The 25,185-nt window shown below is 45.6% G+C and overlaps 1 protein-coding gene and 3 non-coding genes across 9 annotated transcripts in view; 1 reads left to right on the forward strand and 3 right to left on the reverse strand.

Moving 5' to 3' along the window:
- Positions 1–400: 400 nt before the first annotated feature.
- Positions 401–507, reverse strand: LOC135277073 (U6 spliceosomal RNA). Its single transcript, XR_010344680.1, has one exon. It is a non-coding gene; the product is annotated as a U6 spliceosomal RNA (small nuclear RNA).
- A 13,041-nt stretch (positions 508–13,548) lies between these two features.
- LOC135277061 (U6 spliceosomal RNA) lies at positions 13,549–13,656 on the reverse strand. The gene has a single exon (XR_010344671.1). It is a non-coding gene; the product is annotated as a U6 spliceosomal RNA (small nuclear RNA).
- A 5,506-nt stretch (positions 13,657–19,162) lies between these two features.
- Positions 19,163–19,221, reverse strand: LOC135277103 (U7 small nuclear RNA). The gene has a single exon (XR_010344704.1). It is a non-coding gene; the product is annotated as a U7 small nuclear RNA (small nuclear RNA).
- A 1,959-nt stretch (positions 19,222–21,180) lies between these two features.
- NCOA3 (nuclear receptor coactivator 3) overlaps positions 21,181–25,185 on the forward strand; it is a 149,958-nt gene continuing 145,953 nt past the window's right edge. For 5 of the 6 annotated variants that reach the window (XM_012467401.3, XM_012467399.3, XM_021669143.2 and 2 more), the window contains exon 1: positions 21,195–21,252. The gene's annotated coding sequence lies outside the window, so the exon portion shown is untranslated. Of the gene's footprint in view, positions 21,253–25,185 lie in introns of all 6 variants that reach the window. The other variant, XM_064382491.1, reaches the window with a different exon arrangement.

Below are 25,185 nucleotides of genomic sequence, written 5' to 3' on the forward strand. Positions count from 1 at the left end.
TGCAGTGGCACGATCTCAGCTCACTGCAGCCTCTGCCTCCCGGGTTCAAGTGATTCTTGTGCCTCAGTCTCAAGAGTACCTGGGACTACAGGTGTGAGCCACTAAGCCCACCTAATTTTTGTAATTATGATAGAAATGGGGTCTCACCATGTTGGCCAGGCTGTTCTCAAACTCCTGGCCTAAGGTGATCCACCCACCTCAGCCTCCCAAAATGCTGGGATTACAGGTATGAGCCACCATACCCAGCTTCCCAGCTAATTTTTGTATTTTTTGTAGAGATGGGGTTTCACCACATTGCCCAGGCTGGTCTCCAACTTCTGGGCTCAAACGAACCTCCTGCCTTGGCCTTCCAAAGTGCTGGGATTATAGGCATGAGTCACTGTGCCTGGACATTTTTTTTTTCAATATGAAACATTTCATGAATTTGCATGTCATCCTTGCACAGGGGGCATGGTAATCTTCTTTGTGATATTCCAGTTTTAGTATATGTACTGCTGCGGGGAGCATAAGTATTTGTTGAATGAATGAATCTTGTCTGGTGGGGACAAGGTGGAAAGGAAGGTGCAATACAATCACTTGTGGATTCAGGAGCTGTATACCTGACCGGAGACCTGCTCGCTGGCTTGGAACCTTCTGGTTCATGACTGTCTATTGAATTTTTTTTTTTTTCTTGAGACAGAGTCTTGGTTTGTCGCCCAGGCTGGAATGCAGTGGTGTGATCTTGGCTCACTGCAACCTCCGTCTCCAGGGTTTGAGTGATTCTCCTGCCTCATCCTCCTGAGTAGCTGGGATTACAGATGTGTGCCACCACGCCTAGCTAGTTTTTGTGTTTTTAGTAGAGACAGGATTTCACCATGTTGGCCAGGCTGGTCCTGAACTGTAATCCACCTGCCTCAGCCTCCCAAAGTGCTGGGATTACAGGTGTGAGCAACTGTGTCCGGCACGAATTTGAATGCACAGGCATCCTCTGCAATTTCCTTGCTATGTCGGAGTCAGTGAGATAATGCTGAGATTCTATTATCTGCTCTGGGCCTTAGGTTTCATGGCTGCAAAATGGGCCGAGTTAATAGATTTGTTTGCCTAACTTCGGTTGTTCCTGTTCTATCTTTATGATTTTTGCAGTATTCTCGTACCATTTATATTATTTACTTAGCATTTTTCTTGCATTCGTTAACTTATTTTTAGCTATATAAATTTTATCTCAAAAGGAAACTTTATATCAATACATAAGCAGAAAATCTATACCTCTTGCCATAAATGGGAGCTAGAAGTAAAAATAAAGACAGTGAGGCCGGGCAGGTAGATCACAAGGTCAAGAGATCGAGGCCATCCTGGTCAATATGTGAAACCCCATCTCTACTAAAAATCCAAAAATTAGGCCAGGCTTGGTGGCTCACACCTATAATCCCAGCACTTGGGGAGGCTGAGGCAGATAGATCACGAGGTCAGGAGTTTGAGACCAGCCTGGCCAATATGGTGAAACCCCATCTCTACTAAAAATACAAAACTTAGCCGGGTGTGTTGGCGAGGTTCTGTAGTCCCAGCTATTCAGGAGGCTCAGGCAGGAGAATCGCTTGAACCAGGGAGACGGAGGTTGCAGTGAGCCAAGATCTTACCTGCACTGCAGCCTAGGCGACAGAGCAAGACTCTGTTTAAAAAAAAAAAAAAAGACAGTGAAACAATACAATGTGATTATATGCTGGCTAGAGAAAGTTGCCTGTACAGGTGTTAGGGTCCAGATCTGCTTGTCCTTTGTTAAGGAGATTGGGCTGGGAGTGGTGGCTTATGCCTGTAATCCCAGCACTTTGGGAGACTGAGGTGGGAGAATCTCTTGAGGCCAGGAGTTTGAGACCAGCCTGGGCAACATAGAGAGATATTTGTCTCTCAAAAAAAAAAAAAAAAAAAGAATTAGCAGGGCGTAGTGGCACCTGCCTGGGGTCTCAGCTCCTTGAGAGGCTGAGGTGTGAAGATCACTTGAACCTGGGAAGTCAAGGCTGCAGTGAGCCACAATTGTGTCACTGCATTCCAGCCTGGGCAACAGAGTGAGGCTCTGTCTCAAAAAAATCAAAAACAAAAACAAACAAATAAAAAACAAAAATCAAAAACAAAGAAAAAAGATTATACCAAACTGAGACTTCCTATTAGAGGTAGAATTAGAAGAGGATTGAAAAAGGGGTGACTGAGGCCAGGCGTGGTGGCTCAAGCCTGTAATCCCAGCACTTTGGGAGGCCAAGTTGGATGGATCACCTGAGGTCAGGAGTTCAATACTAGCCTGGCCAAAATGATGAAATGCCATCTTTACTAAAAATACAAAAAATTAGCCAGGCCTGGTGGTGGGCGTCTATAATACCAGCTACTCAGGAGGCTGAGAAGGAAGAATCACTTGAACCCAGAAGGAGGAGGTTGTAATGAGCAGAGATCGTGCCACTGCACTCTAGCCTGGGCAACAAGAGTAAAACTCCATCTCAAAAAGTAAATAAATAAATAAATAGGGGTGACTGGCTGGGCATGGTGGCTCATACCTGTAATCCCAGCACTTTGGGAGACCAGGATGGGGGGATCACTTAAGGCCAGGAGTTTGAGACCAGCCTGGGCAACACGGGGGGGAGACTCCCATCTCTATTAAAAAACTAAATGAGGGCCAGGCACGGTGGCTCATGCCTGTAATCCCAGAACTTTGGGAGGCCGAGGAAGGCAGATCATGAGGTCAAGAGATCAAGACCATACTGGCCAACACGGTAAAACCCCGTCTCTACTAAAAATACAAAAATTAGCTGGGAGTGGTGGAGCATGCCTGTAGTCTCAGCTACTTGGGAGGCTGAGGCAGGAGAATTGCTTGAACCCGGTGTAAGGCTGGTTGCGTTGCCGAGACCTCGGACACACCCCCCTCCCCTTGCTGGGAGTTTGGACACACCTCCTTCCCTTGCCAGGAGCTCGGACACCGCCCCCCCCCCCCACTGCCCGGGAGCCTGGGAGCCCGGGAAAAAAAGCCCCTCCAGGACCTACCTGATACCATTTTGTTCTATCTGGGCCCCACTCCCTGCCATTTTGTTCCATCCAGGCCCCACTCACCTTGGGCACAACCAATCAAATGCCTCCACTCCCTATAAAACCCCACGTCTAAGAGGAATCTGTGTGACTTCTCCGGCCCTTCCTGTCAGACCGCAGAATCTCACCCGGGAGCCTGAATAAATTCCTTCGCATTGGATTATTTTCATGCTGGCCTCAGTTTCTTCGTTTTATCCTCGGCGAGAACAGACCTTACACCCCGGAGGCAAAGGTTGCAGTGAGCCGAGATCGCGACACTGCACTCCAGCCTGTCGACAGCGAGACTCTCCAAAAAAAACAAACAATAAAAAGAAATGTAAAAGAGATTCTTTTCTCACAGTGCTATTTTTTTTTTTTTTTGAGACAGAGTCTCACACTATTGCACAGGCTGGAGTGCAGTGGTGCAGTCTCAGCTCACTGCAACCTCTGCCTCCCAGGTTCAATCAGTTCTCTGCCTCAGCCTCCCGAGTAGCTAGGATTACAGGCACACGCCACCACACACAGCTAATTTTTTGTATTTTTAGTAGAGACAGAGTTTCACTATCTTGGCCAGGCTGGTCTTGAACTCCTGACCTCGTAATCCACCTTCCCTGACCTCCCAAAGTGCTGGGATTACAGGTGTGAGCCACTGTGCCAGCCTCTCACAGTGCTTTTTAATGGTGTCGAAATATTTTACAAAAAATAGTCTTACCTGCACTTGGGGAAACATTAAGTTTAAACAGCTCATTTCACAAATGGAGAAACTGAGGCCCAGAATGGGGAATGAAATTTTCCAGGGTAATCATTTGGTAATTTGTCAAGTCTGGACTATGAGCTTTCATAATAGGAACTGCATTAGCATGTGCTTGGGATAAGTCTGGTACATAGTGTCATTCAATAAATGTGTCCTGTCAGGCACGGTGGCTCACGCCTGTAATCCTAGCACTTTGGGAGGCTGAGGTGGGTGGATCACCTGAGATCAGGAGTTCAAGACCAGCCTGCCCATCATGGCGAAACCCCATCTTTAAAAAATAAATAAATTAAATAAATAAATAAATAAATGAGTCCTGAGTCAGGCATGGTGACTCATACCTGTAGTCCCAGCTACTCAAGAGGCTGAGGCTGGAGAGTCCCTTGAACCCAGGAATTTGAGGTTACAGTAAGATATGATTATACCACTGCACTCCAGCCTAGGCTACAGAGTGAGACCATGTCTCTAGGATAAAAAAAGTAATAATAAGAAAAAAGAAAGATATTAGTTTTTTTTAAAGATGGGGTTTCACCATGTTGGTCAGGCTGGTCTTGAACTCCCGACCTCAGGTGATCTTCCCACCTTGACCTCCAAAGTGCTTGGATATTAGTTTTTAATGTGATTGTATTTGGTACTATTTCTCCCATATATTTATCTATTCTATGTGATTTATCTCGAAGGGGCAATTGACATTTGATCTTGATTTTTTTTTTTCAGACGGAGTCTTGCATTGTTGCCAGGCTGGAGTACAGTGCAAGATCTCGGCTCACTGCAACCTCTGCTTCCCAGGATCAAGTGATCCTCCCACCTCAGCCTCCTGAGTAGCTGGCACCACAGGTGTGCACCAACACAGCTGGTTAATTTTTTGTATTTTTAGTAGAGACAGGGTTTTGCCATGTTGCCCAGGCTGGTCTCCAACTCCTGGGCTCAAGTGATGCACCACCTTGGCCTTCCAAAATGTTGGGACTACAGGTGTGAGCCACTGCACCCAACCCTTTTTGGTTCTCATAGGTCATTTTTATATTTAATTTAATTTACTTATTTGCTTATGTATTTATTTGTTTATTTTTGAGACAGAGTCTCACTCTGTCACCCAGGCTAGAGTGCAGTGGCCCAATCTCAGGTCACTGCAACCTCTGCCTCCCGAGTTCAAGCAATTCTCCCACCTTAGCCTCCCAAGTAGCTGGGACTACAGGTGCCCTCCTCCGTGTCTGACTAATTTTTTGTATTTTTAGTAGAGACAGGTTCACCATGTTGGTCAGGCTGGTCTTGAACTCCTGCCGTCAGGTGATCTGACTGCCTCTGCCTCCCAAAGAGCTGGGATTATAGGTGTGAGCCACTGCACCCAGCCCTTATAGATCATTTTTAGATGAGATCTTGCTATTTTGCCCAGGCTGGTCTGGAACTCCTAGGCTCAGGTGATCCTTCCACCTCAGCCTCCCAAAGTACTAAGATCACAGGTGTGAGCCACCTCGCCTGGCCTTCTTCAGATATTTGAAGGGTTGCCACCTTTTCATAATTTATTTTTCACCTCAAATGCTCAAGAGCTTGACCTGACATGCTACAGTAGCCCTGCCAGCTGTATTACACCATCCTGTATTACATCTTTGATAGCGTTTACCAAAGTGTCTCATGCCTGTAATCCCAGCACTTTGGGAGGGCAAAGTGGCTCATGCCTATAATCCCAGCACTTTGGGAGTCTGCGGTCAGAGGATTGCTTGAGCCCAGTAGTTTGAGATCAGCCTGGGGAGACCTCCTCTCTACAAAAAATAAAAAGAAAAATTAATCAGGTTTGGTGACATGTGCCTATAGTCCTAACTACTCAGGAGGCTGAGGTGAGAAGATCCCTTGGAGTTCAAGGCTGCAGTGGTTCATGATTGCATCACTGCACTCTAACCTGGAACAGAGGGAAACTCTGTCCCCAATAAAAAAAAAAAAAAAGCCAGTTTAGACTTTTGACCCAAGTACTGTAAATTTGCATTGTTTTAAGCTGCTAAATTTGTGGTGATTTGTTACAGCAGCAATTGGAAATAAACACAGAACTCACTAAGTACTAGTGAAACAGACGAGTGATGAAGAAGGCTTGGCCGGGCACGGTAGCTCAGGCTTGTAATCCCAGCGCTTTGGGAGGCTGAGGCAGGCAGATCACTTGAGGTCAGGAGTTTGAGACCAGCCTGGCCAACATGGAGAAACCCAGTCTCCACTAAAAATACAAAAAAAAATTAGCCAGGCATGGTGGCGTGCACCTGTGGTCCCAGCTGTTTGGAAGGCTGAGGCAAGGGGATTGCTTGAACCCAGGAGGCGGAGGTTGCAGTGAGCTGAGATAGTGCCACTGCACTCCATCCTGGGCAACAGAGTGAAACTCAGTCTCAAAAAAAAAAAAAAAAAAGAGGCTTGCTGGGGACTCTAAGGTGGTTCCTGGAACTCGCTGCCTTGATAGCAAGGTTGCTGCACCTCACTCTACCTCCAGCAAACTTGAAGCCCCGCCCTCAGTGGAACTCACTTTCTCTATTTCTGTTTCTCCAGGGGTCTTGTTTCCTTTCCTCCCTCTTCCCAGCTTCCCTCAGCCTCTGCTCTGCATGGTTCTTTATCAAACCTGCTTGTTCTTTTTTTCATAATATTATTCTGTTCGCATATTTTAGTACCTTCTTTTGCGTCTTTAATAATTATTAGCTCATCTTTTGATGGTTTTTGTGCAAACACGCTATTATCTGAAGCAGCATCTTTGCTTGCTCAGCTGACTGCTAGCTCCAGGAGGGTGGTTTCTGTGTCGTAATTTCAGATTATATGAGCCCCAAGGCCTGATTTCCTGTCCTTGCATTTGCATTTCATTTGGAGGTCTTTGTTTTTTGAGACCTGTGACACCTCCTCCTCTGGCATAGTATCAGTTCACACTACAGGTTGGGTTTCAGTTCCATTTTTGTTTTTGACGTGGGGGATTTCCCTTACTTTCCTGTGAACTCTGTGATTGGTTTAAAAGAGTACTTGTTATCTTTTACTAAGAATTTCCAGATGTTTTTGTGGGTGGGGTTGGGTGTTTCAGGCTACCTACTATGCTATATTGCTGGAAATTGACCACCTTTGCACTATTTTTAGTACCTTTTCTCTACCTCCTAGCTCTGATATTCAGTGTCTGTTCTTTCATTTCCCACCCTACTCCCTCCTATCTCATAAATCTTTTTTTTTTTTTTTAGGACGGGGTTTCACCATGTTGGTCAGGCAGGTCTTGAACTCCCGACATCAGGTGATCTGCTCACCTTGGCCTCCAAAGTGCTTGGATTACAGGCATGAGCCACTACGCCCGGCCTCTCATGTATCTTTTAGCCTTTCCGCTTCCAATCCTTTTCTTAACTAGCTGATTTACTCTAGAGTTTTTTTTTTTTTTTTTTTGAGACAAAGTCTTACTCTGTCACCCAGGCTGGAGTTCAGTGGCACAATCTTGACTCACTACAACCTCGGCCTCCCAGGTTCAAGTGATTCTCTTGTCTCAGCCTCCCGAGTAGCTGGGGCTACAGGCATGCACCACCACACCCGGCTATTTTTTGTATTTTTAGTAGAGATGGGGTTTCACCATTTTGCCAGATTGGTCTTGAACTCCTGACTTCAGGTGATCCACCCATCTCAACCTCCCAAAGTGCTGGGATTATAGGCATGAGCCACAGTGCCCAGCTACTCTTTCTAATTTAAATTCATCCCAAGTGGAAATCTCACAGGTCAACCTGGTTGCTGTTGGGCCAGATATTCTGTATCCAGCCAACACATAAATCACTTGCCCTGCCCGTGCACTGGCCGCCCCTGGGGCTGATGCCCATATCTGGCTCAATCAGCTGTGGTTTGAACAGAAGTTGCCAGTCACATGGTATCGAAGACGGTGATTTCTGCCCTTTCTTTAGAAGGGTCTGTGGATGGGTGGGGCAGACATTATGACTGACTTGTACAGTAACATCCTTAACAGGCTTGCAATGTAGTTGATTGTTAACAGCCAGAGTGTTTTAATTTTTATTTATTTAATTTTAATTTTTGTTTTTTGAGACAGAGTCTCACTGTTGCCCAGGGCTGGAGTGCAGTGGTGCGAGCTAAGCTCTCTGCAAACTCCACCTCCCAGGTTCAAGGAATTCCCTGCTTCCGCCTCCTCAGTAGCTGAGATTACAGTTGCCTGCCACCATGCCCAGCTAATTTTTGTATTTTTAGTAGAGAAGGAGTTTCAACATCTTGGCCAGGCTGGTCTTGAACTCCTGACTTTGTGATCCACCCATCTCAGCCTCCCAAAGTGCTGGGATTACAGGCATGAGCCACCTCGTGGGCGCAGAATCTTAACTTGGGTTATACGTTCACCCCTGGCATAGATACTGTTTTAATGCCCAAACATGTCAGTCCTGCCATGTTCCTTCTCTGTAAGTACTAAATCATTGGAAGAGGGTTTTGCTAAAATGTGTGCGCTGAATGAAGAGACCCCCCAAACATGCTTTGTGTGAGCAACATGGCTGTTTATTCACCCGGGTGTGGGTGGGCTGAGGCCGAAAAGGGCGTCAGTGAAGGGTGGTGGCATAGGAGTTGGTTTTATAGGTTTGGGGCGGGCAGTGGAAAGTTATAGTTTAGGGCAGTTTTTTGAAAGCTGGGAGGGGGTCCTAGGGTGTGGAGTAGTGAGGTTCAGGAAGGTTGGTTACAAAGTCCAATGACCTTATCAATTAGGGCAGGAATAAGAAGCAATAGAGAATGTCTCAGAGTAGCCGCAGGGGTTGATCATTTCTTTGGTCTTCCAGGAACTCATCTGGGGTGTCTGTGCAGGTCACAGAGGTTAACATGGCATCCACGGCACCCTCAGTCAGCCTAAAAGACCTTACAGGTTTATCCTCTCAAATAAGCTTACTGTCATCACTTTATAACCCAATTTCATTTCACTTGTCGCCCAGGCTGGAGTGCAATGGCAGAGCTGTCTTGGCTCACTGCAACCTCTGCCTCCTGAGTTCAAGCAATTCTCTTGCCTCGGCCTCCCAAGCAGCTGGAATTATAGGTGCCTGCCACCACACCCAGCTAATTTTTGTATTTTTAGAGAAGGGCTTCCACCATGTTGGCCAGGCTGATGTCAAACTCCAGATCTCAGGTGATATGCCTGCCTTGGCCTTCCTAAGTGCTGGTACTACAGGCATGAGCCACCATGCCCGGCCCCAAATTCATTTTTTAAAAATGGAAATGTTTTATTCCAGGGATTCCAGAGCTGGAGTCAGCTAACCTTTAAAAGTTCCCCAAAGCTATATGATGGGTTACCATGTAGCCAGTGAAAGATTATGAGGCTGCATAACACTCAGCAGTTTAAAAAGATCTCCTAGATACTTTACTTTTTTAAAAAGTTGTGGATACATTGTAGGTATATATATCAATGGGGTATATAGGATATTTTGTTACAGGCATGCAATGTGAAATAAGCACATCATGGAGAATGGGTCCAGATACTCTAAGTTAAAAATAAAAAAGAGGTGGCCGGGCGCGGTGGCTCACGCCTGTAATCCCAGCACTTTGGGAGGCTGAGGCGGGTGGATTGCTTGAGGTCAGGAGTTCGAGACCAGCCTGGCCAACATGGTGAAACCCTGTCTTTAAAAATAAAAATAAAAATAAAAAAGAGGTAAAGCAGTGTGTATAATAGGCCTTTTTTTGTGTTGCAAAAATATATATACATATACAAGCCAGACTTGGTGGCTCACACCTGTCATCCCAGCACTTTGGGAGGCTGAGGTGGTGGGTCACCTGAGGTCAGGGGTTCGAGACCAGCCTGGCCAACATGGTGAAACCCTGTCTCTACTAAAAATACAAAAAATTAGCTGGGTGTGGTGGTGCCCATGTGTAGTCTCAGCTACTTGGGAGACTGAGTGAGGAGAATCGCTTGAACACAGGAGGTAGAGGTTACAGTGAGCCAAGATCACACCATTGCCAGCCTGAGTGACAGAAGGAGATTCTGTCTCAGAAAACAAACAAACAAAAATGTATATATACACATATATATGTGTGTTTATTTGTAAATGCGTCTCTTAATACCTAAGAAATTGGCAATGGTGGCTCCTCTGGAAGAGGAAGTGGGGGCTGAGGGGCTGACATCACATTTCCTTTGTAGAAGTTAAAAATAAATGAACAGGGCTGGAGGGGTGGGGAAAAAAAAAGAAAAAATAAATAAATGATGAGGCTGGGCACAGTGGCTCCTGCCTGTAATCAAAGTATAAGCAGCACTTTGGGAGGCTGAGGCAGAAGGATCACTTGAGGCCAAGAGTTCAAGACCATCTTAGGTAACATAGTGAGACCTTGTCTCTACAAAAAATTTTTAAAATTAGCTGGGCGTGGTGGTATGCACCTGTAACCTCAGCTACTTAGGAGCCTGAGAAGCAGTGGAATAGTTTGAGCATAGGAGTTTGAGGCTGCAGTGAGCTATGATTTCACCACTGTACCCCAACCTGGGTGACAGAGTGAGACCTTGTCTCTAATAAAATAAAAAACAAAAATAAAAGGAGGAAGAAAGAAAGGAAAGAGAAACAGAGGAGGAAGGGAAAGAAAATGTTGGCTGGGTGCGGTGGCTCACACCTGTAATCCCAACATTTTGGGAGGCCAAGGCAGGCAGATCACTTAAGGTCAGGAGTTCAATACCAGCCGGGCCAACATGGTGAAACACTGTCTCTACTGAAAATACAAAAATTAGGCTGGGTGCGGTGGCTCATGCCTGTAATCCCAGTTTGGGAGGCCAAGGCAGGCAGGTCACGAAGTCGGGAGATTGAGACCATCCTGGCCAACATGGTGAAACTCCGTTTCTACTAAAATACAAAAAATTAGCCGAGGGGGTGGTCCCCCTGTGCCTATAGTCCCAGCTACTTGGGAGGCTGAGACAGGGGAATTGCTTGAATCTGGGATGTGGAGGTTGCAGTGAGCCAAGATCGTGCCACTGCATTTCAGTCTGGGTGACAGAGTGAGACTCCATCTCAAAACAAACAAACAAACAAAAACCAAAATTAGCTGGATGTAGTGGTATACGCCTTTAATCCCAGCTACTCAGGAGGCTGAGGCATGAGTATCACCTAAACCTGGGAGACGGAGGTCACACTGCACTCCAGTCTGGATGACAGAGCCAGACTGTCTCAGAAAAAGAGAAAATGGGTCGGGCACAGTGGCTCACGCCTGTAATTCCAGAACTTTGGGAGGCCAAGGTGGGCGAAACAGCTGAGGTCAGGAGTTCGATAGCAGCCTGGCCAACATGGTGAAACCCTGTGTCTACTTAAACTACAAAAATTAGCTGGGCATGGTGGCGCACGCCTATAATCCCAGCTACTCAGGAAGCTGAGGCAGGAGCATTGCTTGAACCCGGGAGGCAGAGGTTGCAGTGAGCTGAGATCACGCCATTGCACTCCAGTGCTGGGCAACGAGCAAGACTTCGTCTCCGGGGGGAAAAAAAAGGAAAAAAGGCTGGTCACAGTGGCTCACGCCTGTAATCCCAGCACTTTGGGAGGCTGAGGCGGGCGTATCATCTGAGGTCAAGAATTTGAGGCCAGCCTGGCCAACATGGTGAAACTCTGTCTCTACTAAAAATACAAAAATTAGCTGGGTGTGGTGGCAGATGCCTGTAATCCCAGCTACTCAGGAGTCTGAGGCAAGAGAATCACTTGAGTCCGGGAGGCAGAGGTTTCCATGGTGAGCCGAGATCGCGTCACCGCACTCCAGCCTGAGTGACAGAGCGAGACTTTGTCTCAAAAAATAATAATAATAATAAAATAAAAATAAATAAATAAATAAAAACTGTAATGGGATTTTGCCAAATATCAGGGTGGATTTCATATAGTATGTATTGTTTCTTAAAATTTTTATCTGAAGTGTGTATAGAAATACAAATGTGAATACTGAATCACAATATATTTTTTGCTGAAATATATTTGTTGCTGCCTGTGATTTAGTCAAAGGCTTGAAGACACGGAGCTAGGAGGGTGATTTTTGGCCCCCACATTCTTTTTTATGACCTCAAGCCTCTGGGCCACGCTTGGTATGTAGAACTGAGATCCCAATTCCCCTCAAGGGTAAAGTCAAGAGAGAAGTACTGCCAGCAGAAAGGCCATGGCTTCGGAGGTGGCCTCTTTGAGGAACTGGCTTAACCCTTGCCTTTCTCTCGAGACAGATAAATGTGAGGACTTGCCATTCTTCAGCAAATATCTTCCCACCTTGGCTTAGGGGCTTTTATTACATTTTCTTTTCTTTTGTTTTTTTGAGATGGAGTTTCACTCTTTTTTTTTTTTTTTGAGGCGGAGTTTCGCTCTTGATACCCAGGCTGGAGTGCAATGGCGCGATCTCGGCTCACTGTAACCTCCGCCTCCTGGGTTCAAGCAATTCTCCTGACTCAGCCTTTTGAGTAGCTGGGATTATAGTCATGTGCCACCATGGTCCGATGAATTTTGTATTTTTAGTAGAGACAAGATTTCTCCATGTTGGTCAGGCTGGTCTTGAACCCCTGACCTCAGGTGATCTGCCCGCCTTGGCCTGCCAAAGTGCTGGGATTACAGGCGTGAGCTACCACATCTGGCATATAAATAAATAAATAAATATACACATAGGCCGGGCACGGTGGCTCACGCCTATAATCCCAGCACTTTGGGAGGCCGAGGCAGGTGGATCACGAGGTCAAGAGATCAAGACCATCCTGGTCAACAAGGTGAAACCCCGTCTCTACTAAAAATACAAAAATTAGCTGGGCATGGTGGCGCACGCCTGTAGTCCCAGCTACTCGAGAAGCTGAGGCAGGAGAATTGCTTGAACCCAGGAGGCAGAGGTTGCGGTGAGCTGAGATCGCGCCATTGCACTCCAGCCTGGGTAACAAGAGCGAAACTCTGTCTCAAAAAAAAAAAATAAAATAAAAAATAAAAATAAATAAATAAATATACATATATATTTTGGTAACACAGAAAAAAGTCCTATTATACACACTGCTTTACCTCTTTTTTTTTTTTAACTTAAAGTAGCTGGACCCATTCTCCATGATGTGCTTATTTCACATTGCATGACTGTAACAAAACATCCTATGTACCTCATTGATATATACACTACAACATATCCACAACTTTTAAAAAAAATAAAGTATCTGGGAGATTTTTTTATTTTTATTTATTTATTTAAAAAAGATGGGGTTTCACCATGATGGCCAGGCTGGTCTTGAACTCCTGACCCCAGGGGATCTACCCACCTTGGCCTCCCAAAGTGCTAGGATTACAGGCATGAGCCACCGCGCCTGGCCGGAGATCTTTTTAAACTGCTGAGTGTTACGCAGCCTCATAATCTTTCACTGTCTACATGGTATCCCATCATATAGCTTTGGGGAACTTTTAAAGGTTGGCTGACTCCAGCTCTGGAATAAAACACTTTTCTTTTCTTTTTTTTTGAGACAGAGTTTGGCTTTTCTTGCCCAGGCTGGAATGCAATAGCATGATCTAAAACACTTTGTTTTTTACAAAATGAATTTGGGGGCCAGGCACGGTGGCTCATGCCTATAATCCCAGCACTTTGGGAGGCCAAGGTGGGTAGATCCCCTGGGGTCAGGAGTTCAAGACCAGCCTGGCCAACATGGTGAAAACCTGTTGCTACTAAAAATACAAAAAATTAGCTGGGCACGGTGGCAGGCACCTATAATCCCAGCTGTTCGGGCGGCTGAGGCAGGAGAATCACTTGAACCCAGGAGGTGGATGTTATAGTGAGCCGAGATTGCGCCATTGCACTCCAGCCTGGGCAACAAGAACGAAACTCCATCTCAGAAAAACCTGGAATGCTTTACAGAATTTGCATGTCATCCTCGTGCAGGGACCGTGCTAATCTTCTCTGTATTGTTTCCATTTTAGTGTATGTGCTGCCAACATGAGTGCAGCCCTTGTTTTTATTTTAGCCCTCTTACGATGGGTACTTTTAAAGCATTTGATAGCAGATGATTTTTTCTCCTGAAGCAAATGTGTTTAATATGTAAGTCTAGAAAGAAAAAAACAAAACAAAACAAAAATGAGCTGTGCTTCAAATTCTTCCAGCTGTGGAGTCATTTGCAGGTTGTGGGGCAGGACAAGTCTGTTTCAGCCAGGCCAGGTGCCAATTCCAACAGGCTCATGTGCCATCTCTGGCATGAAAATCACAGGTCGCCAAACCCTGATTTAGGTGTAAAGGAAGAGGCATGAACCAGGAGACTCTGGGCTGTAAAGCTCAGTCTGCTCTTTACCACCAAAAATTTGCCTTAAATATGATTCTTCTCAGGGGTATTTTTCCCCTCTTTTAGGCAAAACAACAAGTCAAGTACTTGTTGACCCTAAATTGCATTTTTCGATCTCTCTCTCTTGCTATTTCCCTCTCTGTCGTGTGTCCTTCCCAGTGAGAAAAGTGTCAGAGTACAGCCTGGGGGTGGAGGTTGGGGCTGTGCCAGCTTGTTTTCTGATTAGGTATTTGGAAACAGAGTTTTAGGTATGTGCAGGGTTTAGGCTTCTACCCAAGGAATCTACTTTCACTTGCAGGGAAATTTCACACTGTAATTACTATAATGAAGCAAAATGTGGGTGGGGGGTGGGGGAGAACATTGTTACTAACCCTTGGATATTAACCCCTGCAAAGCAAGTTTGGAACTGCCATGCATTATCATGATTAACATTTATGGGTGCTCTGTGCTTGATGCTGTTTTTACAGCTTTCACTATATTGTTCTATTTTATCCTAATACCCTATGACATAAGCATTATTATTATTAGTATCATTATCAGTGTTCTCACATTAGGAAATGGAGGCACAGAAAGTTCAAGTAACCAGTCACTATCACACAGCTCTGTAAGTAGCAGAACCAGCTTAGCAGGTTAGGTAATGAGTATCAAAGCCCACACTTGCTTCTTTCTTTTTTCTTTTTTTTTTTTAGACTCCAGGGTGGGGTGTAATTACCTTGACCTTCCGGGCTCTAGTGAGCCTCTTGTCTCAGCCTCCCAGTAGCTGGGACTACAGGTGAACACCACCATACTTGGCTAATGCAGGTATGTATGTATGTATGTGTGTATGTATGTAGGTATGCATGTATTTTTGAGACCAGGTCTCTCTCTGTCACCCAGGCTGGAGTGCAGTGGTGTGATCTTGGCTTACTGCAGCCTTAACCTCCTTGGCTCGGTGATCCTTCCACCTTAGCTTCTTGAGTAGCTGGGAGACTACAAGTGAATGCCACCATGCCCAGCTACTTTTTTTTTTTTTTTTTTTTTTTTGTAGAGGTAGGATTTGCAATGTTGCCCAGGCTGGTCTCAAACTCCTGAGATCAAGTGATCCACCTGCCTGGGCCCAATGTGCTGGGATTACAGGCATGAACCACTGTGCCTGGCCATAATTTTTCTAATTTTGCTGAGATGAGGGTCTCACTTTGTTGCCCAGGACGGCCTTGAACTCCTGGAAAGCCCAAGCTCTTTTTTTTTTTTTTTTTTTTTTTTGAGCTGGAGTGTTGCTCTGTCACCCAGGCTGGAGTGCAGTGGTAGGATCTCGGCTCACTGCAACCTCTGCCTCCCGGGTTCAAGAGATCCTCCTGCCTCAGACTCCCGAGTAGCTGGGATTGTAGGCACCCGCCACCATGCCTGGTTAATTTTTGTGTATATATATATATATATATATATATTTTTTTTTTTTTTAGTAGAGATGGGTTTTTGCCATGTTGGGCAGGTTTGAACTCCTGACCTCAGGTTGATCTACCTGCCTCGGCCTCCCAAAGTGCTGGGATTACAGGAGTAAACCACAGTGCCTGGCCAGAAAGCCCACACTCTTAACCACTAGGGTATCTGGCTATATTTCACACAATGAAAGAGGGAAAAATATGGGAGACAGCGGTAGGGACAGAAAATGAGGTAGGAAAATCACTTGAGCCCAAGAGGTCCAGGCTGCAGTAAGCCATGATCACACCACTGCACTCCTGCCTGGGTGACAGAGGGAGAGACTCTGTCTCAAAAACAAAAACAAGAAAACATCAAAGACCCCAAAACAAAAAAGCTCTGTTTACCCTAAACCTAAATTGACTGATTGATCACATTTTGCCAAGTTTGCTCACCTGTACTCTCCCTGTGTGCGTGTATTTTTTCTCCGTAAGTCATTTGAGAGTCTGTTGCAAGCAGGCTAGTTAGCATTGTTAAGGGTTTGGTAGTCAGTTCCTTTCGTATGAAACATGTGATCTAAGCTAGATCAATTAATCAATTCCTCTTTGAAATTTGAATATTGGAATAGGGTGATGAGAGGACAAGATAAAATGATTGGTCTTCTCTAGATTGACTGCTGGTCCCAGATAAGATGTTCAAGTATGGCTGGGGGAAGTGGCTGATGTGTGTAATCCCAGCACTTTGGGAGGCCAAGGTGGGTAGATCAATCGAGGTCAGAGGTTCAAGACCAGCCTGGCCAATGTGGTGAAACCCTGTCTCTACTAAAAATACAAAAATTAGCCGGGCATGGTGGTGCTTGCTTGTAGTCCCAGCTACTCAGGGGGCTGAGGCAGGAGAATCGCTTGAATCCAGGAGGTGGAGATTGCGGTGAGCTGAGATCGTGCCACTGCACTCCAGCCTGGGCAACAGAACAAGACTCTGTCTCAAAAAAAAAAAAAAGAAAAAAAATAGCCGGTCATGGTGGTGCATACTCGTAATCCCAGCTACTTGGGAGGCTGAAGCAGGAGAATTGCTTGAAGCTGGGAGGCAGAGGTTGCAGTGAGCCAAGATGGTGCCATTGCACTCCAGCCTGGATGACAAGAATGACATTCCATCTCAAAAAAAAAACAAAAAGGAAAGAAAAAAAGGAAAAGATGTTCAAGTATTTTCTCTTACCTTGCTTTTTCTTTTTTAAAGGTTTTTTCTGGCTGGGTGTGGTGGCTTATGCCTGTAATCCAAGCACTTTGGAGGCCAAGGCAGGCGGATCACCTGAGGTCGGGAGTTCAAGCCCAGCCTGACCAACATCGTGAAACTCCGTCTTTATAAAAAAAAAATACATAGCCGGGCGCGGTGGCTCACGCCTGTAATCACAGCACTTTGGGAGGCCAAGGCGGGTGGATCACGAGGTCAAGAGATCGAGACCATCCTGGTCAACATGGTGAAACCCCGTCTCTACTAAAAATACAAAAACTTAGCTGGGCATGGTGGTGCGTGCCTGTAATCCCAGCTACTCAGGAGGCTGAGGCAGGAGAATTGCTCGAACCCAGGGGGTGGAGGTTGCGGTGAGCTGAGATCGAGCCATTGCACTCCAGCCTGGGCAACAAGAGCGAGACTCCGTCTCAAAAAAAAAAAAAAAAAAAGACGGAGTCTCACTCTTGTTGCCCAGGCTGGAGTGTAATAGCACTATCTTGTCTATTGGGATTATAGGTATGGGTCACCACGCCCAGCTAATTCTGTATTTTTAGTAGAGACGGGGTTTCTCTATGTTAGTCAGGCTGGTCTTGAACTCCCAACCTCAGGTGATCTGCCTGCCTCGGCCTCCCAAAGTGCTGGGTTTACAGGTATGAGCCATCACACCTTGCCTATTTTATTATATTTTATTGAGACGGAGTCTCATCCTACTGCCCAAGCTGGAATGCAGTGGCACAATCTTGGGTGACTGCAATGTCTGCCTCCTGGGTTCAAGCGATTCTTCTGCCTCAGCATCTAGAGTAGCTGGGATTACAGGCGTGTGCCACCAGGCCTGGCTAATTTTTGTATTTTTAGTAGGAACAGGGTTTCACCATGTTGGCCAGGCTGGTCTCAAACTCCTGACCTCAGGTGATCTACTCGCCTCGGCCTCCCAAAGTGCGGGGATTACAGTCATGAGCCACCACAATCATCTTAAAGCCTAGACTTGAAAGTGACTGTGTTTGTGTCTGTGTGTGTGTTTTGTGCTTTAGAAGTTCTACCTGAGGAGAAGACATTGCAGCAGAGACCTGAATGGCAAGAGAGAGCAAGCCAGGAGGAAAGAACATTCTAGAAAAAAGGAACCACAGATGTACAGGTCCTGAGGCAGGAACGTGCTTGGTGTGTTCAGGAATGTCAGTGTGACATGGGGTGAGAAATAGGGAGAGATATATTACTTGAGATCAGGGAGGGAAGCAGAGACCAAATCAATTAGAGTCTGGGTAGTTTGTTTGTTTTGAGACAGAGCCTTCCTCTTGTCGCCCAGGCTGGAGTGCAGTGGCTTGATCTCAGTTAACTGCAACGTGATTTTTCAAGATCCCTCTGGCTACTGTATGGGGAGTGCCTTGTAGAGGACCAATGGGAGAGAAGCAAGGAGAGCAGGTAGGAGACAGGTGTAGCTGCTGAGGTGAAAGGCCATCCAGGTGTAAGCAATTCATCTCTGGGTTCCCAGCATCTAACACAGTATTTTATTTTTAAAATTTATTTTATATACATATGTGTGTGCATATATATATATATATATATTTGAGATGGAGTCTTGCTCTGTTGCCCAGGTTGGAGTGCAGTGGCACAATCTCTCGGCTCACTGCAACCTCTGCCTACTGGTTCAAGTGATTCTCCTGCCTCAGCCTCCCAAGTAGCTGGGATTACCCGAATGCACCACCATGCCTGTCTAATTTTTGTATTTTTAGTAGAGACGGGATTTCGCCATGTTGGCCAGGCTGGTCTCAAATTCCCGACCTCAAGTGATCCACCAGCTTCGACCTTCCAAAGTGCTGAGATTGTAGGCATGAGCCACTACGCCTGGCCTAACACAGTATTTTAAATTTATTATTATTATCTGAAGTGTGATCTCACTTTTTTGCCTAGGCTGGTCTCAACCTCTCTGGCTCAAGTGATCCTCCTGCCTCAGCCTCCCAAGTAGCTGGGATTACAGGCATGTGCCACTAAGTATTTTTTGTTTGTCATTTGGTGATGGAAGGAATTCATTCACACAACAAATATTGACTGAGTATGCCTCAGTCATACTTTTTCTTTTTTAAAGGTTTTTTCTTTAAAAAACCTTTTAAAAAAAGTCAAATATTGACTGAGTATGCCTCAGTCAATATGGGTATGAGTGGGTGCTGAGATTGCATCAGGAAATAAAAGACAAGACCTTCATGGAGCTTTCATTCTTGTGAGCAAAGAAGATATTAAATTAAACTAATTTACTTTGAGGCACGATCTCATTCTGTCACCCAGGCTGGAGTGCAGTGGTATAAGCATGGCTCACTGCAGCCTTGACCTCCCCTACTCAGGCAATCTTCCCACCTCAACCTCCTGAGTAGTTGGGAGTACAAGCAGGTGCCACCACATCCAGCCAATTTTAATTTTTTTTGTAGAGACTGGGTCTCCGCTTTGTTGCCAGGGTCGGTCTTGAACTCCTGGTCTCAAGTGATCTCTCAGCCTCCCGAAGTGTTGGGATTACAGGTGTGAGCCACTGTGCCCTTGCGGAAAGGAGATTTTTTTTTTTTTTTCCGGCAAAAACCAGAAAGCCTGCTAGACAAATTCTAAAAGGGCTGTAACACTAGAAAGGAGGTATTTTAAATAACATAACAGAAATATGTCGTGATTTCAATGATAATTCATGCTCTGAAAAGAAATGAAGAAAGGAATAGGAGTAGGGAAAGCTGGGATCAGAGTGGGCAGGAAGTTAAAAGAGAGCAATTAGGGAAAGCCTCACTGAGGAAGTGACATTTGGACAATGACCATGGGGAGATTAGGGAATGGGTTATTTGAATTTTCTGGGAAAATAGTGTTCTAGGCAGAGGAAATAGCAAGTGCACGATCTTTGAGGCCAGAGTGTGCTAAGCGTGTTGGAGAGGCCCAAGGAGTCCAGTGTAGCTGAATTACAGAAGTGAGTGGAAGAGAAGAAGGTGATGAGTTTCGAGAGAGAATGGGAGGGCAAAAAACAGGCTGTGTGGGGCTTTGCAGATTACTGCAAGAGTTTTGCAGGAGGGACCTAAACTGACTTAGTTCTTACCAGGATTCCTCTGGCTGCTGTGTTGAGTGTAGACGCTAAGGGAAAAGGGTGGAACTAGGGAGAACTCTGAGGAGCCTGCGGCAGTGGTCCAGGCGGGAAATGATGGTGCTGACCGTGGATAGTAAGTGGTCAGATTATTTTATTTTTTCAGATTATTTTATTTTATTCACACTCAACACATCTAATACTGATTCAATATTTTCTAACATACAATCCATATTAAAATTGCCCCCCAAATTCTTTTTACATAAAAAAATCCTGAATCTGGCCGGCTGCAGTGGCTCACCCCTGTAATCCCAGCACTTTGGGAGGCCGAGGCTGGAGGTTAAGGAGGTCAAGAGTTTGAGACCAGCCTGGCTAACATAGTGAAACCGCGTCTGTACTAAAAATACAAAATTAGCCAGTCGTGGTGGCATGCGCCTGTAATCTCAGCTACTCGGGGGGCTGAGGCAGGAGAATCACCTGAACCCGAGGCGGAGATGGCAGTGAGTTGAGATCGCGCCATTGCACTCCAGCCCAGGTGACAGTGCGAGAGGCTGTCTCAAAAAATAAAAAAAGAAAAGAAAAAGGAAAAAAAAAATCCTGAATCCAATCAAGTCTCACCTATTGCGTTTGATCTTCACCTCTTTCATGTTGTCATATTTTTAAGACTCTAGGCTAGATATTCTGTAGAATGTCCCACATTCTGATGAATTCGTTTATTTTTTTCATGGTTAGATTCAGGTCAGGTTTTTGTGTGTGTGTACGTGTGTGGCAAGAACACAAGGGATAGCAATATGGTTTCCCCACTGCATCACATCAGGAGACACGAAACAAGTCTGACCCAGCATTGGTGGTGCTAAATTCGATCACTTGATTGAGGGGGTGCCTGCCAGATCTCTCCATTGTAAAGCAAGGTGTTCTTTATTGTAAGTCTTTTTTTTTTTTTTTTTTGGCAACATGCATGCCATTGCATATTGTAAGTCTTAAATAGGCTGTGAGATGATACTTCGGGACCGATTATGCCGTGAACTTACTGCTGCCCAACGTTTCACCCAGTGGCTTTAGCAGCTGAGGAACAGCCTCGTGGCTTCCGACCTTGTGCCTCAGTTCGCTCATCTGAAAAATGAGGATGATCATGGTCCCTACGGGATGCCTGTTTTGAGGATCCGTGCTTGGCATACCAGAAACGCTCCACAAATGTTAGGTATTACTGGACGAAGGCAAATATGAAAAAAATTAAGGGCAGGGCTAGGACTGCATTCCCGTTCTCCGGATCCCGAGGCAGCTCCCAGTCGACGACGGGCGAAAAGCGGCCGCAAGATCCCACGTGGCCACGCCCTCCGCCGCGGAAGCCAGGGCTGGGGCGCTGGAACCCTGGGCCGGCCGCGCAAGGCCCCCTGGGACCGGTAGTGCTGGGCGTGGCCACGGGACTACATATCCCAGTGGGCCCCGCGCGCCGGCTTCAGCTGCTGCCTCCTCAGCCCCTCCACAGCGACCGCGGCGGCTGCGGCTGAGTCGGTCGCGGCGGCGGCGGCTGCGGGCTGAGCGGCGAGTTTCCGATTTAAAGCTGAGCTGCGAGGAAAATGGCGGCGGGAGGTGAGTGGAGATAAAGGAGGAGGCGGCGGCGGGCGAGAGGGTGGAGTGCGAGGCGGAGGGAAGAGGGGCGAGTTCCCCGGGCTGCGGGGAGCCGGCGGCTTCAGCTCTGCCGAGGCACCGAGGGGCGCGCCGGCCGGGGGACGCGCTGAGGTAGTTTCGGGGTGTCGGGGCCGTGTTGCTTCCCCTCAGCCCCAGGGGCGGCCCGCGGCAGTCGGAGCGGAGACGAGGCGGGTCGGATCCCCGCTTGGGGATCTGCGGGGGTCCCTGCGCGGAGGGGTCACCCGAGGAGTTTGTAGGGGTACTGCAGGGGCCCACTTTTCCCTTCTGTCCCTAAAGTTTTCTCTCCCACCTGCCTCCCCCAGCCCTTTTGAAAGCTCCCCGCGTCCTCCTGCTGCTGCCCCCGCTCCTTAGCGGCTATTGGGAAGCGCGGGAGGGAAAAGCTGCGGGGACCCCCACCCCAGCCTCCCTGCCGGGTGAGGTTTGGTTGCTGTGTTTCCTCCTGCACTTGGGCATTTTACAAATATTTTAACACGAATTGTTCGCGGAATTTTCATGTTGGGCGGGTGGGTTCTTAGTTTTCTCGGTAAAAAGGCGTTTTACAACCTCTGGTGTGAAGGCTGGGAAATGGTAAGTGGGAAGTTGGTTGGTTAAATTTGGGGTTTGGCCTCTTTATTACTACTTTTTAAATTTGCTTTCCTCGTCTCTCATTTTATGAACAGCGACTCAGTTTGTCATGGTTTAAATAAGCTGCTTGTCTTGTACCTGCCTTAACCAAACTAGCCATGGGGCGTTGGGAGACTTAGTTGCTTCCTAGGCAGTTTGAGAGCACGTAGGGTGGAAAAGTTAACCGAGAGGGCAGTCGTGAGAGAGAGAGCATCTATTTCACTAGCAGGAGTTTGGGAATCCCAAATGGAATGACACGGAAGCTATGAGATTCTCCTGAAGTCGAAACTTTTTCTCCCCCGCTCCCGAATGCGAAGACTTCCTTTTTGCAGTATTTGAGCAGGGCTTCAAAACCAACCTGTTTTTGTTATTAAGCCTGTACGGTAAAGAAACAGGAAGGAGAGTACCAGCTGTCTTGCTGCAGTGGTTTTAAATGGAGTTGAATTGAGATGAGTGAGAGTGGTAGTAGTATTGAGTAAGATTGCTGCATCTCTTTGATTTAAATGCCTGGCCTCGGATCCACCTAATTGATCCCTGGCTGCTAAAAAGCTTCAGTGTTTGTTGCAGCAGGTTGTTGAGAAGATGATTGGGGAAATAAAAATCTTAGGTCTGGCCGGGCGCGGTGGCTCAAGCCTGTAATCCCAGCACTTTGGGAGGCCGAGGCGGGTGGATCATGAGGTCAAGAGATCGAGACCATCCTGGTCAACATGGTGAAACCCCGTCTCTACTAACACAAAAAAAAAATTAGCTGGGCATGGTGGCGCGTGCCTGTAATCCCAGCTACTCAGGAGGCTGAGGCAGGAGAATTGCCTGAACCCAGGAGGCGGAGGTTGCGGTGAGCCGAGATCGCGCCATTGCACTCCAGCCTGGGTAACGAGCGAAACTCCGTCTCAAAAAAAAAAAAAAAAAATCTTAGGTCTTCAGCGAAGGCTGCATAAACGGAAATGTTAATGGAAACCTGTAAGTTTGTGAATTGCTCTTGAAAATATTTTAAATGTATGCTCATTTAGAATATGGTTCTACCGCATGATATCCAATTGGAAAGCTACAAACACATTGAAAAGTGAATCTCTCTTCCACGCCAAACCCTCCAGTTCTCCCTTCTCAGAGGCAGAGACTGTTACTGGTTTTTAGAATATCCTTGGTCTTTGGAATAATTATTTCAAGATTTTCATTTGAAACCACCTCTGTTGCGTACCAAAAGCAGGGAAGTAGAATGAACAGAAGAAACAGAAAATGAGGGAATAGTTTTTGCTCTCTTAAAAAAAATGTTGATAGCTATTGGAAAAAGCTCTTCTGAACTTATTGCTTATGTCACCTTATCTATTAATACGGTTAAAGAAGTAACAATCTGTGGGGCTTCAGGATGAAGAACCCTGCCAGGATTCATTGTTTGTATGTAAAATGAAGCCTCTGCTTGTAACATGTGAAATGATATTGAACACTATAGCTTCTGTCACTAGAGGTTGCTTCAGGTTCTGCATTTAAATGAGCAGTAATCTAAATTGCCCATGATCCTAAATTATAGGGGTATTTTATGTATAAATAGAAATGACTTAATTGTCCAATCAGCATTTGAAATAAAAGAGGTATATACCAGCTTTTGGCAGATAGAAGACGGGGATTATGGACTAAGTGGGAGGCTCTAATATTTCTAGAGGAGTTATAGGAGATGTTTCTACCATAAGATATTTAACTACAGAGGCTTTAAAAATGTACAACAACTTGAGCATCAACAAGAAGATTTACATTTTTATATTTTAGAATGGTGGTTTTAAGAATTTGCCAACACTAACAATTTGTTAAGGAAATTCAGTGATATTAGAGCTAGGTTATTAAAGGCTATATTAAATAATTTCACTATATTTTGAAAGTGATTATGCTGTGCATTTCCTTCTCTGTATAAAAATTATTTCTAAAAAGTGCCACCCACTTCCTGAACAGATAAATTAGAATTCAGTAAGGAGTGAAATACTGTTGCACCTGGGACCCTTTTTCTAGGAGATGTGCAAATAAAAAGTAGTTTAAAAATGGTTGCTTACTAAGGTCTTCTTGACTGATCTTTTGAAATAAGCTTTCTTGCAGGGACATTACATTAAAGATAAAAGCTAAGTGTGTGTCTTTTTTTTTTTTTTTAAGATTTCAGTCTTGTGCATTAGTATGTTTCTGGAATAATTCATTTAAACTTGGACTACTGTTATTGAAAAGTCTCTTATAAAATAAAAAATAAATTTTAGTTTGGGCAATGGGGTAAGATTTTTAAAAACTCTACTATTGTCTTTTCCCAAATTGTTAAAATTAATGGCTTTGGGTTTTTTTTTTTCTGGGAGGGGCAGTTCTTTTTGCCCTTTTTTTTTTTTTTTTTTTTTTTTTTGACAGAGTCTTGCTCTGTTGCCCAGGCTGGAGTGCAGTGGCAGGATCTTGGCTCACTGCAGCCGCCACCTCCCGGGTTCAAGCGATTCTCCTGCCTCAGCCTCCCAAGTAGCTGGGATTACAGGTGTGCGCCACCACACACTGGCTGTTTTAGTGTTTTTAGTAGAGATGAAGTTTACCATGTTGGCTAGGCTGGTCTTGAACCCCCAACCTCAGGTAATCCACCTGCTTTGGCCTCCCAAAGTGCTGGGATTATAGATGTGAGCCACTGCACTGGGCCTGCATTTTTAAAAACTCTGTAATTTCACACTTTGGCCAGAGGAGGTAAAGGAGTTTTGGAAACTTTTAATTTGTTGCAAGTTTAGAATGAGTATAGCCTACAGTGGCAGTTGTCTACAACAGCAAATTTCTCACAGTTTAATACAATTGTTACCCTGCAACAGCAAATTTGTCACAGTTTAATACAATTGTTACCCTGCAACAGCAAATTTGTCACAATTTAATAAAATTGTTACCCTGTAAAGCTACCTAGGACTAGAAAAACAAGACTTGTTGATCATGATTGAAGAGATTACCTGTACCAGTTTTGTTGGAATCCTTGGTATAAATATTTGTTTTTTGCATTATTGAGTGGTTAAATCTCTGAGAGCAGAAAATTAGTATTGGAAATGTGTATTAACTTTTTCTTCTTTTTTCTCATACTTCAAAAGATTGAAAAACAAGGGGACTATATGTTAGTTTGGATTCTAAGGAATAGCTTTGAGATTGATTGCTGCAGTAAAATGTAGGCATTTTCTCTCTCTCTCTTTCTCTCTCTTCCTTCTCTTCTCTTCTCTTCTTTTGAGACTGACTCCTACTCTGTTGCCCAGGCTGGAGTGCAGTCGCGTGATCTCAGCT

This window comes from Aotus nancymaae, unplaced genomic scaffold, assembly GCF_030222135.1.
Source record: "Aotus nancymaae isolate 86718 unplaced genomic scaffold, 86718_ANA_hifiasm-v0.15.2.pri h1tg000029l, whole genome shotgun sequence".
NCBI classification, from domain to species: Eukaryota; Metazoa; Chordata; class Mammalia; order Primates; family Aotidae; genus Aotus; species Aotus nancymaae.